Genomic DNA, 12,481 nt, shown 5'->3' with positions numbered 1-12,481 from the left:
TTCAGGCTTCACACCCGCACTCCCCCGCCTCAGACCGCTGCCCCATTTCCATTTCATCACTCCTCCTCTCCCCCCTGCTCGCGGGGCTGAGCCTTTTCTGGGCGGCTGCGCGCAGGCGGGCGCGGGCGGCGGGAGGGGGGTGCCTGGGGAGTGCTGCTGGCACGGGGAGAGGCTCCGCAGCTCCTGCCACCGCAGCTCCTGCCACCGCAGCTCCTGCTGTCACAGGGCCGCAGAGGAGGGGACGCTGCGCCGCGGGGGACGAGGCCGAGCTCTGGTCCCACATGGGACCTGCCGCCGGTGGATGCCGGGGGCACCGCAGGAGGCGCGGACGGATCCCACCCCGCTCCGGACACGGGTTTCCTGGGGAGCAGGGGGGGGTTTGCTGCCCCATTGACTCCCACCAGCCCAGGCACCCACCGCCCGCCTCGCCTCAAGCAGCTCCAGCACTGGGAGGGAAGGAGGGAGCCCCCGCGCAGGGTGGTCCCAGCCGGGAGGGAATCGGCGGCAGCACCCAGCCCCGCGGCGGGGCCAGTGCCCGGCTCCCACTTCCAAAGCCTCGCTCGCCCCGGCGTCTCTGCTGCAGCCAGTCGTTCCTTCGACTTTACACCCTCCTCCACCACTTTGGGCCCAGCAGGGACGTGTGCCCATGGCCGGGGTGGAAGCAATTCCTGCTGCAGCTATAACGATCCATAAAGAAGCTGACTTGTTTCTTACTTCTCCGAAATGAAGGATGGTGATTACCCTACATCCCAGTCCACAAAGCTTAATCCAAATTGATGGCCTCCCAGAGATTGCTTCTCTTGCCTATCACCCGATTCAATACCCGGCTCTCCCCTACCCACGTCTACTCAGTAGCAAAACGTCAGAGTAACTCACGCAGGCTCCGGACAGAAAGGCCATTTATCCTGAAGTGAAAGGCTCCAAGACGAGACATTAAATTACCGGCGTGTTAGGGAGAGGCGGCAGCGCCAGCCTCGCCCTCCTGCGGGCCCAGGGCTGGGGTCTGCTCGGGCCCCTTCGGGAAGAAGCCCCTCTGTAACCCCCCGGCTGCTCCTCAGGGTCTTTGCGGCAGATCCAGAGGACAGGAGAGGACCAGGATGCCCCCAACACCCATCTGCCCAAACCTCCCTCCGCGAACACCCCAAATTCTAAATCCCATCTCAGGACAACACAGCCCCAGACACACAGGAGCCCGCCACCGCTTTGCACAAGGGCAAAGGCAGGAGGAAACAGCGGTGCTCAGGTTCTGGCCTGGGTCATTCTGAAGCACCCCCCAACCCTGCGGCGCCCCCGGCGCAGAGCAAACGGGCATCCGCGGGCTCTGCAGGCTGCAGCAAGAGCTTCCTCGGCAGCCACCCGTCGGAGCGGCGCGTGGCAGGGAGAGCAAAGCCCTTGCAGCAGCACACGCCCCGCAGAGATCCCGCGTGTGGCCACCCCGAGCGGCGCCCATGAGTTTTCGTTCCAAACAGCCAGGCCAAAGAGCTCAAAACTCCTCTGGGAGCGGGACAGAGCGGCCGCCCCGGCCACGCAGCGGGGTACGGCCGCGCGGGACACGCCGGCGCGGGCCTGGGGAGCGGCACTGCCGCCTCCCCCCACACCCCGGGTCCAAACCCCGGCTCCCTGCTCCAGCGACAGCAGCGCCCTGGGGGGGGTGACCTGCCCCACGCTCCCCCCACGCAGCACCGGCACGACCCAGCTCCACCAGCTCCCACCCTGCCCCACAACGTCTCCCCGGTGCCAAGTGACCCACGGCCCGAGCAGCAGCCCAGAGCCCCCGCGCCAGGGGACAGCCCCCACTCCCTGGGCCAGCGCAGAGGCACCGTCACGCCGCAGGGTGGGCACGGGGCTGGGCACAGCTCTGCCTCACTGTAAATACCCAGGAGCAGAAGGGACAACAAAGGCTACACCGAGCCGTGCACCACCCACCACGGGAGCACGGCGCAGCCACCAACCTTAACCATCCTGCCCCTGCGCCCGCTCTCGAGTGGGACCTGGGAGAAAACGCTCGCGGGTGTCCCACCCCCGCCCGTCGGCAGGGTCCGTGGGCACACGCTGTGTTTGTCACCTGAGCGGCAGGGCTGGATGGTGACCCGGTGGGGGAGCCCTGGCCACGGGCACCGGGACACAAACCCACAGGAGGTGTCAGGTCCTTCCCCGGCAGCCCCATGCACAGACCACCGGGCTCCACGCCGGCCGCAGCTCTGAAACTCTGAGCATCCTGATCACCCAGAGCCCCCCCGCCGACCTCGGGCAGCGCTGAGGGGGAGCCCAGGCATCCCCCGACACCATCAGGTCCCTCCCCTCGCTGGGCAGCCCTGGGCTCCCCCAGCCCCAGCCTCAGGCGGGCGAGCTGATGAACTCACACGAGACCCCCCTTTTGCTGCTCAAGAGACGCTCAGCTCTGCTGCACCACAGGTGTGCGCGGCGCTGGGAGCCAGAGCAGCGGCCGAGCTCCCGCCAGCAGAGCTCACTTTCTAATTAGACAGATAACAGCAAATCATGACAACAGACCACCGTGGGGAACGGCGGGGCCTGCTGCTCTGTGGGCAGCGGGAGCTCGGGGGCCTCTCTGACAGCTCCTCCGCTTGCTCCGCACCCGCTCCCCGCAGCTGGCTGCAGGAACGCAGCCCCGAAGGGAAAACCAGGAGGAGGAGGGAGAGAGGGATGCTGCTGGAGGTCAGCGGGGTCACTTCACCAGCTCCCCATCACAGCCCTTCTCCCCAGGCACCACCAGGTGCCCCACGGCTCCCTGGGTGCGTTTGAGATGTCCCGGCTGCGCTCCCGACGAGGCGGGTGGGAGGGGAAACACGCTCCATGCCGGACGAGGCCGAAGCCGCGGCCGTGCCAGGGGCACGGGGCTGTGCCACCACGAGCAGGCGCGGGGAGCACCCCCGGCAGACAGCACCCAGCGCTGCGCCGGGGCGGGGGGCCGCAGAACCGTCACGCCTCGCCCCGGGGAGGGACACCCCAGCCCGGCTCTCCCCGCCGGCTCTGGCACCAGCCCAGCGCCCATCACACCCCGAGGGAAACTTCTGCGGGAAGCAGCCGGAGGAGCCCCGCACCCCTCGGCGCTCGCAGGGAGCCGCAGAAGCTGCCAGGGGAGCCCGGGCAGCCTGACTCACCGCCTGCACGCCCGGCGCTGGCTGTCACCGCTCCCACCGCCGCGCTGGGTGGGCGGCCGCGCCGCCAGGGGATGAGCAGGAATGCGGGAGGAGGGGGGGCCGCGGGGAGGGTGTCCCCGGAGGAACAAGGAAAACAAACCCAAACCCAAGGGATATTCACGGAGCCGCCCCGGCCGAGGAGCCAGCGCAGCCACGGACGCGCCCAACGGGAGGATCCCGGGCAAATCCGAGCGGACCCGAGCGCTGCTCCGCTCCCCCGTCCACCCTAAATCCTCCTCAGAACCAGACGTCCCCTCGCGGTGCGAGGCTTCGGTGCGTGCGTGCGCATGTGTTTTCATCCCAGTCTTTAAATGAGGTCTTTGCTGAGAATTTACAATTCCCTCATGGCCTCAATCTTGCGAAGATTGCTTTTTTAACACTGTTGGGCTTTAATTCTAATAAGCCTTCTCTTTATTACAGAACCAGGTCACATTGCCTTGACACTGCAAGAAAATCTTTCATCAGGAAGGAAAACGGAGAAGGGAAAAGAGAAATAAAGAAGGGGAGGGAGGGAGGGAGGGGAGACAAACAAATAAAAGCTGCTCACTCCATCCAGGGGACTCTCTGAAGCAGGCAAACAGCCGGCGGCCAGCAGCGGGGCTGCCGGGGAGAGGTGCCTTCCCGCAGCGCCGCTCGCACCCCCGAACGCGCAGAATTATTTCTGGTGCGGCTTCACCTCCCACACACCCTCCCACCCTCCGCTGCTTAAAAATGCCGAGAGGAGCAGGAGGGGATGCTTGACAGAACTTTGACAGACATAATGAGGACAGAGTTCAGGCCTGCCCTGGACAGATGGCCGTTACCGCCGGCCCGGCGCGCGGCTCCTCATTACCTGCCCGGCGCCGCGGGGACGGGAAGTGGCGCAGCGGATCGGAGCGGCAGCGCCAGGCCCCCGCGAGACCCAAATGCCCCTGCCAGCAGAAATCAAAGCCCTTCGCTGGCAGGAGAAGGCGGCACAGCTTCTCCTTCCCATCAAACAACTGCTCGAATATTGATTTTTCCCTTCTGGAGGCTCCCCACTCTCCAGCATCCCTCCCAGTGCCCGGCCCCTGGGCTGGGTGGGGGCGGCTGCTGCCTCCTCAGCTCCTCAACTTCTTGGGTTTGCCCGGCTCAAGACGTGTTATCTCAAAACATCTCCTGTTGGTGCCTTATGGCATGGCCATCGCCATGGAAACGGGCTGATCTCATACCCCACCTCGGCTCCCTGCGCCTGCATCTGCCGCCTCGCGGCACAGGAGCGGGAGGGCTGGTTTGGGGCTCATTAAACCTTTCCCCCGCCAGCCCCCGGACAGCGAGGCCCCGTTACCCAAAACGCAGAGCGAGCCGGGGCTCCGGGGTGCCAGTCCCCTCTCCCAGAGCCTCCGGTCACCTTCCCATCCCACCTGGGGCCAGGCTCGGAGCGGGGACCACCCCTGGCCGTGCCGACGCATGGCGGTGCGCATCCGCAGCACATCCCAGGGTCCCCGTGTGCCGGTGAGCCAGTTAATTTGTCACCGAGGGTTTGCTGCTGCCCGTGGCGAGGCAGCCCGCGTGCCCTGCCTGCACCCGGGGAAAACCCTCCCACGGCACCCGGGGGGCTGCACACTGATGGGGGGACCCACGGTGGCACATCCCCTGCAAGAGAAGCACCCGACCAGCACGTCCCTGGTCCCCGGTCTGCTTCGGGGGACGGCTGCAGGGCTGCTCCTGCAGGCCACGGGCTACGGGCACCGCAGCGTCCCACGCCGCCGCTCACGGGGCTGCCGGCACCGCCAGGGACACCCGGGAAGCAAAGGAGAAGCAGATCCCAGCGCAGGCGGAGACTCCAAACCCAGGCTCCCTGCACCAGGACAGGGGCAGGGGCCCACAGCTCTGCTCAGCAGGACCCAGCACCCCCCCCGCGCCCTTCCCTTGGCTCAGAGCATCCCACCAGCCAACACCACGATCAAAGGAGACCCCCCCACACCGCAGCAGCCCCCGGGCAGCTGCAGCCCCGCAGAAGCCCCGCGGCAGGAGGGACCAGCTCCAGCGACGCGAACTCTGTCCGGAGAGGGAAGCACGAGTGTCTCTTTCCCGCGCTGACGGGGACCCAAATCCACCCTCCGAATTCTTCCCGCTGGGTTGTTTGTTGAGCACAGGAAGGGCAGGGCTCCACTAAACCAAACAGCTCAAGCACAGGAGCTGCAAATGCTTTTTCCAGGGCCGGCAAGGGACGAGGCTCCTGAACCGCAGCCTCTCGCGCCGCGAGAGCCCAGCCAGGATTACAGCGGGGGGAGGCCGGGGCTGCTCCAAATGTAGATGTTTTAATTCTCAACGCTAGCAGCTGCACTTAAGGCAAGAGAGGCAGGGAAGCCATGCACAGGAGTAACCATGGCAACTTCACGGAAGTTAAATAAAAACTTCTTTAAAAAAAGATAACGAGGTCCCTGAATCATGCTTTATCAGCTATGTTGCTATAAAGATCGAGATACAGCCAGCTCAGGATTCCTAATTACTTCTGCAATATACTGTAGATAGCTTTATTTAAAAAAATCTGGCTATGCGTATAATTACTTGGGCCCCTCTCCATGCCAGGATCTGCACGTTCCATGAAGCACCTTCCCTGGCGGACCGGCCGGCCAGAGCCCTCCCGTGCAAGCCCGGCCTGCTGGCGGCTCTGGGGGTCCCGCGGCTGCACCCCGAGCCCTGCCCTCGCACAGGGCGAGCCCACGGGCGCTGCCGGCGCGTCCCCTGGGCGCGGGGCCGGGCAGGTGACCCGGGCAGGTGACCCGGGCTGCCCGCTGAGCCCCTCGGCGCAGGACAACGGCCTCCAGCAGACCCCCCATTCGTACGTGCTGAATGCCCGCGGGGACGGGGGGACCCCGCAGGGGCAGCGCCGCAGCCCCTACCCCTGCCCGGGCGGCCCCGGGGCCAGGACGCCCCGAAAGCAGCCGGAGTCACCCCCAGTTCACCCAGCAGCTCGCTGCCCGCTACAGCGCGACGGCAGGAATTCCTTCACGGCCCAGAAACTAAAACCACGAGTTGCGAGGGGCTCTAATCCCTTTTTTTCCTACGAAACAGACTCTTGGGCAACCCCAGGAACTCCCGCAGAGTGACCAGACCTTCCCAGCCTGCAAACGGACGACGCTCAACCGCATCCACCGCCCGACAGCTCCGTGCCCATCAGGCGCTACGGCCCGACTGCGGTTTGGGGACGTTTCACTAAAACCCCCCAGTTTCCACCCGCAGCAGCGGCTGAGGGAGGATCTGCCAGAGCCCCGAGGGCTGTCTGTGCCCTGGGGCCTCCCAGACCCACAGACACGGGACATCAGTGCCATCCGCACCCCCACCCCGGCGCTGCCCAGTCTGAGCCCCAAAGAAACGGCACCGAAAGCTCCCCGAGCTGTTTTTGTCTTCCCGGCCAATTCGCAAAGACTTCACGTGGAACAAAAGGACTCCGGGTCTTCTGCTAACCGGGAGGATGCACCCTGAGAGGGTTTAAATAGTTATTTGGATTCTTTAATTTCACAGCTTACGTTGAGACTAAGTGAATGATACATATTATTTACTCTGTTTTTAAACTCACCTAAGCTGATTCTGAATGGAAATTAGAATTCAATTAAAATGTGGGGGGGAAGTCAGCACTTTATTAAGTAAAGCTACATTAAAGACATGGGAAGCACAAATATCTAGGAACAAGTTCTATATTTAAAAGTGGATTTATTCAGCAAAGAAAGTATCATCTGCGGCCCAGGAACTGAGGAACCAGTTACCAAGGTCAAGATTTTATCAGTAGGTCTCAGATTCTCACATCTATGTTTTACCCAGAGCTTGATTAAGAGTTTAGAAATCTGGAAAACTCTCCCTTTTTCTCCAGCTCCCTGCTTTAGAATTAATTGTTTATCGATCCAACAAGAGGAAAATATTCTCTCCCAGCTGCGGAGGAGGCGAGCTTGTTGTCAAAAGTTGTTTTATCACTTCCATAAATTCTAGTTGCAATGACTTCCCCTGGTTCAATAATCCCATTTTCTCTAAGCGCCGGCCGTGCACACGCCCTGCTCACGGATTCCTTCAGACGATTTTAGCAGATTACAGAACTCCGGCCGCTGCCCGGATTCCCCGTTTCAGGAAATCCTGAATCCATCAGATCACCCAAAGGGATCAAAATCTCAATCCCGTTTTCACCCACCTCCTGCCTGGGCACGCCGGGCACCGCGGCACAGCCCGAGAGGAGGGAACCGGCCGGGGCTCGGCAGCATCTGGGGGGCTGCAGGCAGCATCTCACCTCCCCCACAGCAGCACCAGCCGAGATCACAGAAGAGCCTTTTTTTTAATTTTTTTTTTTATTTCCCCAGGGAGAAAAGCATCCCCGCAGCGAGAGCGCAGGCAGCCTGGCAGGGCCCACACGAGCACATGGTTCCTTCGATGCTGGGGAAAAGCAACAGCAAAACGCTGGCGAGAAACCACTTTCCCCAGCAACGAAACCCTCCGGACCTGCCCTCCCGGCCACCGCAGCCCCCCCAGAGGCGACGAGGGACCGAGCCCCGGCGCCGCTCGCCGCCCGGGAAGCTCACGGGAGCAGAAACAGCTTCAGCTTCTGAGCAGTAGAGCCAAAACACAAATAAGAGAGGAAAAACACCCAAGAGCATCCCGCAGCTTGGGGCCACAGCGCCGGTTCCCCGCGTCACGGCGATGGCGCCGCGCAGCAGCCGGGCTGCGTCCCGTACCGGCCAGAGCAGCTCTCCTCCGGGGGGGCGAGGAACACGGCGAGAGCCACGCGGGGGGAAACACGGCCTGGAAGGGACCTGGCGGTACCGGGGCGCGGGAGGGCTTGGGGACGGGGCTGGTGACACGCAGAGGAGTTGAAAACAGCACAGATCCCGCCGTGCGGCCACGGGCTGGGGCCAAGGTCAGGGGGTGCCAGCGAGGGAACGGGACCAAGGCCGCCCAGCAAAGCCTGGGCCAGGCAGGAGCTGCTGGCAGGACGACCCGCGCAGGCGGCGAGGGGCAGGGAGGGCGGGGGGACGCGCACATGCTGGATAATGAAACATGAAAAGGGATCCCGCACTCGTGTGCTCATTTCTACCCATTAGAAATTCAATCTTGTCTAGTCTGGAAGACACAATGATGCCTGGAGCATCCGAGTGCGAGCTGAACAAAGGAGAAAGCTAGCTTTAGATTGGTTTATTAAAAATAAAGTTTAAAAAAAAAAATTTAATCTCAATAACTAATGAAATAACAGAGAAGAAATTTTTGCTTCCTCATCTGGTACCTCAGCCTGTCAATTAATTTGCAGGAACACACATCCCAAAATAATACCTCAAACGATTCCAGCAGAAAGCCCTGGAACAGCACCGACAACAGCCCCTGCCTGTGCTGCCAAAGGTTCGAGAGGAAAAAAGCAGCTGCTGGCGGCGGCCCCGAGCACCCCGGAGCTCTCAGCTCAAGCTGCTGCCCCCTCACTGCCGGGGTTCAGGCGCTCCCCGAGGGTCCCGGGACAGAGAATTCCCCCCCTGGGCGTCCGGAGCCGATGGCCGGCAGCGGGCCAGGGGCTGGGGAGGGCAGGGGAGGGTCACGGCAGCTCCGCGGCGATGCGCGGGAGGCCTGGGAGCTCACACCCTTGGGAAAACGTCTCCTTCCCGCTTCACCGTATCCGTCACCGCCGAGCAAAAGCCTTTCAGCCCCATCTGGAGCCGGCTGCTCTGCGGGTCGCCTTCAAACCCTGCGGAGCCACCGGCTGCCTCCACAACCTCAGGAAAGGCACCTCAGCCTCCTGCACTGGTTTATTCCAGATGTGCCAAAAGCAGAGCTGTTCCCCCCCCAGCTCTGCAGGCGGCTCTGCGGCGATGCCCGGGGGGGGGTCCCGGCTCCCAGTGGCTGCCCCTCCACGGGGCTCGGGCTCCAACGCTGCCACCAGCTCCCCTTCCTCTTCCACAGTTGTTTGAAAAGAGCAAATCAGTCATAAGAACTAATTATTCCGTGTACTCTCACCCCACAAGACTGTAAATTAAAAGAGAACTCAAATAAATTAAGGAACTTCCCCCATGCCTTTTGTTATCTCAATAACCTTCAGAGGCATTTATCTACCGTCAGCTGATCCATCTGAAAAATTGTGACGACAAACTAATTTAGTAAATGCACACACTTAAAAACCTTTATTCACACTGAATGAGCAAATACGGCCCGTGCTGGATGAGCTGCTGGAGACATGGGTCTGAGGGGGACACCTGCACCCCCCGCCAGCCCCGCTGCAGCGCTCCCCCCGGCCGGGGAGCCCCGGGGAGCCCTCCCAGGCGTGGTGGCCACAGAGCTGACCCAGCCAGCCCGTCCCAGGAGGGCCGGGGGGGGAGAGACGGCAGCAAAAACGCGTCTGCAACAGCAGCAGCACGGCGAGAGGCTCCGCCAGCGGCGACTGCGGGGGCCCGGCCACCCCCGGCCTGGGGTGTGACTGCAGGAATTAAGGACGGCGCGATGGGAGATGGAGCGGTAAGTGCAGCTGGAGAGAGGCCCTTTATTTTGAGAAGGGGGAAAATCCCTCGTCACGTACGTGGGGAACACACGGAGTACACGCGACGGGCCAGGTTTGGGAGGGGAAAGCTGTGGAGCCGGTTTTCCACCCAACAGAGCAAGGGTCAGCATCCCCAAACACCCGGCACCCCCCAGCCTGCCCCGGCCCTGCGCCCCGGGAAGGGTCGGGCGGCGGCGCAGCCCCGCGGGCCCAGGGGAGACGCCGGCCCCGCGCTCCCGAAGCTGGAGGAAAGGGCAAGAGGTGCGGCCGGCGGGCTGGGGATTTCCCAGTCCCATCCCAGACCCATCCCAGTCCCCTGTGCGCCCCTTTGGGTGCCTGGAGTTGGGCTCCCAGCCACAGCAGCTCACCAGCCAGCTGGCCCGTGGGCTCCCAACCTTGTACTGTTGGTGGTCCAAAACCACCCCCCCAGCTTGCTACATGGAATTTATGTCCCTGCGAGAGGATCCCACAGCTGGGCCCCAAAAGCAACCGCCTTAACCCTGCCTGGCAAAGGTTCACCTAATGCCGCAGCAGAGCGTCGGTGTGCCCCGGTGCCAAGGCTTTCCGTGGCGCTGAACAATCCCACAGATCACTTCAAAGGAGAGGGGGGGGGGAGAAAAAAAGAAACAACCTCCTGCATTTTCTGTGAAATAACAAGCAGAGCCTCACCACGGCTCCCCAGAGCCAAGAACAAGTTCCCAACGACTGGCCAGATCTGGGCAGCCCTGGCAGCCCCAGCCCGCTGCAATCATCCCTCCACAAAAATTATCAACTCCAGGCTCTTTCTCCATCTATTATCCAGGAAAATAGCTCTTGCTTTGTGAGGCTTTATCACGCCTCAACCATTTTAGCCTGAAACCAGGAAGCTCTTTGGGGAGCGGAGTGCTTCATCTCTGTTTGCACAGCACCCGGCGCAGCCGGGCCCCAGCCTTTGGGCGCCGCTGGAACCCAAATAACACCAGGGCAGCAGAATCCACCCCCGGGGCGCTGCCGGGCGGAGCGGGAGCCCCAGACACCCCCAGAACGCCGGGTGGGATTAACGGGAAAAAAAAAAAAAAAAAAAAAGAGGGAAGTATTCCCTGACCTCGCAGCCTCCCACAGCGCAGAGCGACCTGCGGGCAGCTGGGGCTGTGACCCCCCCGGGATCCAAACCCGGGCGGGCTCCCGCGGAGGCAGCGAGTTCCTTCACCGAAGGCAACCGAAAATAGTCGCTGCTGCTAATGTCATGCTCACTGGAGTGAGAAGCCGAGAAATCCCTGCTCGCCCCCCCACCCCTCCGCCTGCGCACGCACACCCGCTCACGAAGCCTCCCCAGGCTGCTCCAGCCGGGGGGCTGGGGCTGTGCCCCCGGCTCCTGCCCGCGCCCCGCTGCCCGCACCCCGCCGCCTCGACGGTGCGGCTGCCGCCGGCCCCCCCCAACACGTTTGTTTCCTTCAGCCCCCGCGTTCGGGCGCGGGCTGCGGGGCGGCCTCCTGGCACACACGGTACCGGAGACCCCCGGGGACCCCCGGCCCGCCGCCGCCGCTGCACATTCACACCCGTAACACAAACGGAGCCGGTGACCCCCGAAGGCCTCGTCCGCTCGCCCCTGCCCGCGCCACGAGCCCCGAGCACGCCGGGGCACCCCCAGGGCGTCGGGCGAGGAAATTCCAGGGGCCCGGCGGGAACGGGGGGAGGCGAAGCCCCGGGAAAGCCGCTTCGCCCGCCGGGCTCTGCCCCCGCCGCGGGGCCCAGGGGGACCCTCTCCTCCTCCTCCTCCTCCTTCACCCCATTAATCCAGACTCCACCTCACCCAACTTTTTCCTACGGTTTACCTTCACCTGGAGGGTGCGATTTGAACGAGGGTAATACTCCCGTTAACACCGGCACCTAATGAGGACATCCGTTCGGAGCCCAGAACGCAAACTTAACGAGAAGTTGGGCCGGAATCCTCGCGCAGGCAAACCAGCCGCTGCCGGCTCCGGTTCCGGGGGACGCCGGGGGCGGGCGGGCGCCGTTACCGGACCCGGGCTCCGGCTCCCAACCGGCACCGCCCGCCGGCAGCCAAACTTCGCCCCGGGGCGCCGGCGGTTTTGGGGGCTGGGGGGGGGGACACCCCGCTCCGCTCCCGGAGCCTCCCCCTCGGGATGCGCCCCCCCCACCGCGGAAGCAGGGTCGGGCCGAGCTCCCCCCGCCCGCCCGCCGCCTCCCCGCCCCCCCCGGGGATGCCGCGGTGCCACCCGCACCCCCCACACCCCCCCCGGTAACTCACGCGCTCAGAGGTTCCCGTCGCGGCGGCGGCGGCGCAGGAGGGGGGGGAGGCGCAGGGCAGCCGCGGGTCCCCGCCCGCCGAGCGGCATCTCCCGAGCAGCGGCGACCGGGGCGGCCCGGCGGCGGCGGCGGGGGGAGGAGGAGGAGGAGGCGGCGCGGCACCGGGCTGGGCTCGCGGCACCGGGCAGCCCCGCACACGGCTGCGCCGCCGCCCCCGGAGCCGCCGAACGAAGGAACGAGCGCCCCCGCCCCGCCCCGCCCCGCGGCTGCCGCCCCCCGCCCGCATCCCCTCCCCCTGCCCCCCCGCGGGGCTGGCGGGGCGCGGGGGGGACACCCGAGGGGACACCCGGGGTCCAGGCCCACCTCCCGCTGCCCCCCCGGAGCCCCGCAGCCCCCCCCCCCGCGCCCCCCCGGCCCCGCCGCGGCGAGGGGCCCCCGGCCGGCAGCTCCCGCCTCCCCCGCCACAGGAACCATCTTTTTTTTCCCGTTTCTCCCCCAAAAACGACGGTGCCACCGCCGCGAGGAGCAGGGGTGGGGTCACCCCCATTGCGAGGCCCTGCCTGTTGCTGCCCCACGGGCCTTCACCCCCTTTTTCTGCGGGTTC

The 12,481-nt window shown here is 64.4% G+C and overlaps 1 protein-coding gene across 3 annotated transcripts in view; it reads right to left on the bottom strand.

Moving 5' to 3' along the window:
* RBFOX3 (RNA binding fox-1 homolog 3) overlaps positions 1–12,111 on the bottom strand; it is a 125,163-nt gene extending 113,052 nt beyond the window's left edge. For all 3 annotated transcript variants that reach the window (XM_074921644.1, XM_074921646.1, XM_074921645.1), the window contains exon 1: positions 11,879–12,111. The gene's annotated coding sequence lies outside the window, so the exon portion shown is untranslated. The remainder of the gene's footprint in view (positions 1–11,878) is intronic.
* Between the last annotated feature and the right edge of the window lie 370 nt (positions 12,112–12,481).

The sequence above is a fragment of the Athene noctua genome, chromosome 18 (assembly GCF_965140245.1).
Source record: "Athene noctua chromosome 18, bAthNoc1.hap1.1, whole genome shotgun sequence".
In the NCBI taxonomy this organism is placed as follows: Eukaryota; Metazoa; Chordata; class Aves; order Strigiformes; family Strigidae; genus Athene; species Athene noctua.
The sequence above is the reverse complement of the archived record's forward strand: the minus strand, read 5'-3'. Positions and strand labels throughout refer to the sequence as shown.